General features: G+C 42.1%; 1 pseudogene; it reads right to left on the bottom strand.

Annotated features, from left to right (window-relative positions):
- Positions 1-1,334: 1,334 nt before the first annotated feature.
- LOC142355998 (5.8S ribosomal RNA) lies at positions 1,335-1,486 on the bottom strand (annotated as a pseudogene).
- Between the last annotated feature and the right edge of the window lie 5,748 nt (positions 1,487-7,234).

The following is a 7,234-nucleotide window of genomic DNA, read 5'->3' as shown; positions in this document are numbered from 1 at the left end:
AACAACATAATACTAGTCTTTGTATTTAGTTTCATAATTTCAACTGTTCTCATGCAGAATTTTTGCTCATTCTTATCCCAAATTTTGACCTGGCTACTAGTTACACTCCTTGTACTTATTGCAAAATGACCACAAATTTCAACAGCTTTCACATGTTGCTGTTTCGGCTTTCGCTTACTACAGTCAACATAATACTCGTTGCAAAATAAGTGCTCGGCATCTGCAATTTTCCAAAGACGAAGTTTCGCCAGTTCAATTTTCGCTCGCCAATTATGGCTACTAATTCACACGGTACTGAGCTCAACAACATTAAATTTGTTCAGCAAGACTTTCACATGTTGATGTTTTGGCTTTCGCCTACTAGAAGCAACATAATACTCGTCTTGTTAGCTCATTCAATGAGAATAGCTTTTCCCGTTGAGAATTTTTGCCTTCAATTGGCGTTGTAGTGAGTTTGGCTACTCAGATCACCAAATACTTGTGACAATTCGAACCAGAAATGTTTTCAATTTTCACATGCTGATGTTTCGGATTCAACCTACTAGAAGCAGCATAATACTTGTATTCAACAATTTCTGTATCAAATCCCAGTTTTCTCTGGTGCATCTTTGCCAAACTATTCCAAACTGCCTGAGTCTGAATACCAATTACAGGTACTAGTAAATGCACGTTACTAAGGACTATATAGTTCTAGGTTACTGTACACAACGACGTTCACATGTTGATGTTTCAGCTGCCGCTTACTAGAAACAACATAATACTTATCGTGCATACCTTTCCATAACTTGTCCTTTTCAGATGCATTAGTTTCCCTTTGTCTTGGCTTCTACAGTCAGACTGGCTACTAGTAACAGCACAGTACTAATCACATATCGTTCTACAGTTTGCAGACAACTTTCACATGTTGATGTTTCAGCTTTCGCCTACTAGAAACAACATAATACTCGCTGTATACATTTGTAGTTCTCTATGTAACTTTCATGTGAAGAAGTTTCGCCAGTCTTTTTGACTGTCTCAAATCTGAGTCATGCTTAGGCTACTAGTTGCTTCATAGTACTTATCGCCTCGAGATCATTGAACAAAACTTGATTTTCACATGTTGCTGTTTCAGCTTCCGCTTACTAGAAACAACATAATACTAGTCTCATTAAGTTCCGTCTCTTTGCAATTTTCTTATGAAGAAAATTCGCCATCACAATGACTCCAGCAGTTCTTGATCAAGGAATGCAATCATTGATCAGAATGCTATTATTTGAATCGGTTCTGCTTTAAGTGTTCCAATTTTATTGGAAGCACCAACAATAGAACATCAATGTGTTCAATCGAGAGTTATATAACCCTGAATCGGACGCAGTCAACAGCCGAAGCCGAGACCGCCTTTTGCGTTAGAGAGGTCGGTAAACAAATCTTGCGATTCATACCGAATTAACACATATAGCTGTGCTCCTCTTCGTAAAGCGAGCCAAGTGATCCCCTGTTGAAGGATGTATTTGGACCAATCTAGTAGCATTTGGTTTCCAACAAGCTCTCCCAAGTTAGCTTACTTATTGGGCTTTTCAACCAATTCGGTTGGCTACAAGCATCATCAAAGTACTAGCCACAGTTTGATCGCAAAATTCTACGACTTTCACATGTTGATGTTTCGGCTTGCGCTTAGCCTACTATAAGCAACATAATACTAGTCATATCATAGAGCGTGATCAGCTTGTGACGTTCTCATGATGAAGTTTCACCAACAGTGTCTCACTTCGAGCTTAAATCCAGCTACTAGTAACTACACAGTACTGACTGCAACGATAACTTTTATCTATACCTTTCACATGCTGCGCTTTCGGCCAGGGCCTACTAACGTCAACATAATACTCGATATAAACTTTTGTTCATGATGCAGCTTCCCCATGCAGAAGTTTCGCCTTCAAATGCTCTCTTGGCCATATGACGTAAGAAAAGGTTACTAGTAACATCACAGTACTAGCCACAGTTTGATTGCAAAATTCTACGACTTTCACATGTTGATGTTTCGGCTTGCGCTTAGCCTACTAGAAGCAACATAATACTAGTCATATCATAGAGCGTGATCAGCTTGTGACGTTCTCATGATGAAGTTTCACCAACAGTGTCTCATTTCGAGCTTAAATCCAGCTACTAGTAACTACACAGTACTGACTGCAACGCTAACTTTTATCTATACCTTTCACATGCTGCGCTTTCGGCCAGGGCCTACTAACGTCAACATAATACTCGATATAAACTTTTGTTCATGATGCAGCTTCCCCATGCAGAAGTTTCGCCTTCAAATGCTCTCTTGGCCATATGACGTAACACAAGGTTACTAGTAACATCACAGTACTAGGCCACAATTTGATCGCAAAATTCTACGACTTTCACATGTTGATGTTTCGGCTTGCGCTTAGCCTACTATAAGCAACATAATACTAGTCATATCATAGAGCGTGATCAGCTTGTGACGTTCTCATGATGAAGTTTCACCAACAGTGTCTCACTTCGAGCTTAAATCCAGCTACTAGTAACTACACAGTACTGACTGCAACGATAACTTTTATCTATACCTTTCACATGCTGCGCTTTCGGCCAGGGCCTACTAACGTCAACATAATACTCGATATAAACTTTTGTTCATGATGCAGCTTCCCCATGCAGAAGTTTCGCCTTCAAATGCTCTCTTGGCCATATGACGTAAGAAAAGGTTACTAGTAACATCACAGTACTAGCCACAGTTTGATTGCAAAATTCTACGACTTTCACATGTTGATGTTTCGGCTTGCGCTTAGCCTACTAGAAGCAACATAATACTAGTCATATCATAGAGCGTGATCAGCTTGTGACGTTCTCATGATGAAGTTTCACCAACAGTGTCTCATTTCGAGCTTAAATCCAGCTACTAGTAACTACACAGTACTGACTGCAACGCTAACTTTTATCTATACCTTTCACATGCTGCGCTTTCGGCCAGGGCCTACTAACGTCAACATAATACTCGATATAAACTTTTGTTCATGATGCAGCTTCCCCATGCAGAAGTTTCGCCTTCAAATGCTCTCTTGGCCATATGACGTAACACAAGGTTACTAGTAACATCACAGTACTAGCCACAATTTGATCGCAAAATTCTACGACTTTCACATGTTGATGTTTCGGCTTGCGCTTAGCCTACTAGAAGCAACATAATACTAGTCATATCATGGAGCGTGATCAGCTTGTGACGTTCTCATGATGAAGTTTCACCAACAGTGTCTCATTTCGAGCTTAAATCCAGCTACTAGTAACTACACAGTACTGACTGCAACGATAACTTTTATCTATACCTTTCACATGCTGCGCTTTCGGCCAGGGCCTACTAATGTCAACATAATACTCGATATAAACTTTTGTTCATGATGCAGCTTCCCCATGCAGAAGTTTCGCCTTCAAATGCTCTCTTGGCCATATGACGTAACACAAGGTTACTAGTAACATCACAGTACTAGCCACAATTTGATCGCAAAATTCTACGACTTTCACATGTTGATGTTTCGGCTTGCGCTTAGCCTACTAGAAGCAACATAATACTAGTCATATCATAGAGCTTGATCAGCTTGTGACATTCTCATGATGAAGTTTCACCAACAGTGTCTCATTTTGAGCTTAAATCCAGCTACTAGTAACTACACAGTACTGACTGCAACAATAACTTTTATCTATACCTTTCACATGCTGCGTTTTCGGCCAAGGCCTACTAACGTCAACATAATACTCGATATAAAATTTTGATCATGATGCAGCTTTCCCATGCAGAAGTTTCGCCTTCAAATGCTCTCTTGGCCATATGACGGAACACCAGGTTACTAGTAACATCACAGTACTAGCCACAGTTTGATTGCAAAATTCTACGACTTTCACATGTTGATGTTTCGGCTTGCGCTTAGCCTACTAGAAGCAACATAATACTAGTCATATCATAGAGCGTGATCAGCTTGTGACGTTCTCATGATGAAGTTTCACCAATAGTGTTTCATTCGAATTGGTTCTGCTTTAAGCTCTCCAATTGTTTTGGATGAACCAGTTTTGCCCTTCGAAGCCACTTTTGTGAGCTTTTGTGGGTCTTTACCAAGAGGATATACCTCAAGGCCTCTTTCAATTCCTTTAAGTTCTTTCAACTCCTTTACAGTTTCTAGGTTCACATAGCTGCAAACCTTATTTCTAGTTTTAAGTCTGGCCAACTTGGGGAGAGTTGGTGCAGACCGTGACCAATTCTAGTAGGATGCCACAACAAGAATGTGATCAACTTAGCTTGTCGATGAACCTGCCTCACATTCAAACAACTCTATCGCCTTTTCCTCGTATAGTTATATGCGAGGGCCTCTCATAGAGAGCGCTGTTAGCAACCTTTTCCACATAGACGATAAAGTTGTGAGTGTTTTGCACATGGCTGTTGTCATCACCACGTGACGAGTCAACTCAGCTTGACTCTCTACACTCCGACAAGCTTTGCACATACGCCTTTAGTTCAGTATGTGTCTTTAATCTGACTCCGGTGCCTCAAGCCGGAAAAATTGTCAGATTATGATCATTATCGGTTAGTCATCCCGATGCAAGATCGTATCGTACTGTCTTTGTCTACCTCCAGATTCCGAAGAACAGGAGGAGACTCTCCCAGACCTACATATCTGGGAGAATGTTCAGAGGGCGAGAAGCTGTGGATTACTCTCCCCTAAGAACTGACTAAACTTTACCCTCGTCCAAGGTAAGTTTATTTTAGCTAGCCTTCTATGTAAAGGATCTGAGGCTAAGCTGTGTTTTTTCGAGCCTTTGGCTCGGAGCAAGTTCAGTGGGCGCCCCGAGTAGCTCAACTCTTTCCCACTGAACAGCGCAACGCTCTGTCACTCGCTGGGATTTTTGCGTGTCGGTTCTAACCACGCGACTTGTGGACCTTTTTAGGCCTTTCTCATTCACAAGTCTATAGCTGGGCTTCTATAACCCAGCTTCTGAGATCTAGATAGCTGCAGTTCTGCTAGGCTGCTTTTGCTAACTAGTCTCCCTTTAAGCAGTCCCTTGCCATGACTGCTGAACTATGTATCCACACAAGTAGTTTTTGAGCTCGATACATAATTCGAGATTGGTTGCCAAGCAATCTCTAGCGACAGAGCGTCATGCGCACTACAGACATGGCCTCTACCAGCAGCCATGCCCGAAGGAATCAATCACTGATCCTTCCGCAGGTTCCCCTACGGAAACCTTGTTACGACTTTTACTTCCTCTAGACAATTAAGCTCGATCCGCTTCATCCCGTTGCCGGAGACCGAAGTCCCAACAGTAGGAATTTGCAATTCTTGCTTAACTATCCAATCAGTAGTAGCGACGGGCGGTGTGTACAAAGGGCAGGGACGTAATCCCTATGAGTTGTTGACTCATAAGTACCAGGAATTCCTGGTTCACGTCTGCAAGTTACAACAGACGATCCCCTTGAAGCGCTGTACTTTTCTCTGATTGCCCAGTCCATTTCGGACCAAGGGCTGAGTACTCAATCTAAAAGTACACAGTGTAGCGCGCGTGCAGTCCAGAACATCTAAGGGCATCACAGACCTGTTATAGCCTCACTTCATCTGCGGTATTTAATTCCGCATAGTTCCTCTAAGAAGTGTTTGAATTCACATATAGTGAATTTCATTATTTAGATGGAGAAGATCTCGTTCGTTATCGGAATTAACCAGACAGATCACTCCACTAACTAAGAACGGCCATGCACCACCGCCCATATAATCATGAAAGATATTCAATCTGTCAATCCTTAAGATGTCTGGACCGGGTGAGTTTTCCCGTGTTGAGTCAAATTAAGCCGCAGGCTCCACTCCTGGTGGTGCCCTTCCGTCAATTCCTTTAAGTTTCGATTTTGCAACCATACTTCCCCCGGAACCAATAAACTTTGGTTTCCCGGTTAATCTCTTGCCAAGTCAAGATCGACTTTGACAAATTGTAGGTTGGTATAGTTTATGGTCAGAATTACGAGGGTATCTAATCCTCTTCAATACTCTGACTTTCGTTCTTGATTAATGAAAACATTCTTGGCAAATGCTTTCGCAGTAGTTTGTCTTGCCACGATCCAAGAATTTCACCTCTAACGTAGCAATACAAATGCCCCCGTCTGTTCCTTTCAATCATTACCGCACTCAGCCAACCGGCATCAATCGAGTAGCGGGTCATTCTCCATTATTCCATGCTTTATTATTCGATCCCAAAGGATGCTTTGAACACTCTAATTTTCTCAGGGTGAAAACACCGTTTCCACAGTTCGTCACATTTAAGTGCAAACTATTTCTTCGATGCGAAGGATGAGCGGAACGAGTCAACAGATTTAACTGAAGACCATGTTGCCGTTCTACTCAAACAGATCCAACTATGAGCTTTTTAAACGCAGCAACTATTGCATACGCTTGTAGAGGCTGGTATTACCGCGGCTGCTGGCACCAGACTTGCCCTCTACTCGTTCATCAATGGAGCTTTTAAGTCCATTCCATTCTGATTACAAACCATAAAGGTTCATATCATTATTTCTAGTCACTACCTCCTCGTGCGGAGAGTGGGTAATTTGCGTGCCTGCTGCCTTCCTTGGATGTGGTAGCCGTTTCTAAGGCTCCCTCTCCGGAATCGAACCCTGATTCCCCGTTACCCGTCACAACCATGGTAGTCCGTTACACTACCATCATAGGTTGATAGGTCAGAAATTCGGAAGTTCCGTCCCCAAGCCGAAGCTATCTGGGATCTTTCAGTTACTAGGACTCATCACGGGATGTGTCTGTACTTAGCAAATCACCCGGTGTAGTCTTGTAAAAGTCTCCGACAGTGTCGGACAATCAGCATGCATTAGCTGCAGGGTTACCGCAGTTATTCATTTAGCTTGCAAATCAACTAATAGATAGTAACTGATTTAATGAGCCATTCGCGGTTCCACTTTTTCAAGCTTCGCTTGCACATGCATGGCTTAGTCTTTCAGACAAGCATATGGCAACTGACAGGATCAATCAGTTTAATTGTACTTTGAACAATCTTTCGATTTGTTCGAATTTAGAAAGACATAGCCTTGCGGCCTCGTCAATCTTGCTTTGAGCTTTTTAAATCACGAAGAGTTTCAATGCATGCTTTGGCATGGCTACTAGTTACTACACAGTACTCTACACACTTAGAGTTACCCACGATTACACATTTCACATGCTGATGTTTCGGCTCGCGCGTACTA

Source organism: Convolutriloba macropyga, unplaced genomic scaffold (genome assembly GCF_964194025.1).
Source record: "Convolutriloba macropyga unplaced genomic scaffold, txConMacr16.3 SCAFFOLD_1863, whole genome shotgun sequence".
Classification (NCBI taxonomy): Eukaryota; Metazoa; Xenacoelomorpha; order Acoela; family Convolutidae; genus Convolutriloba; species Convolutriloba macropyga.
This window is presented reverse-complemented; position numbering and strand designations above follow the sequence as displayed.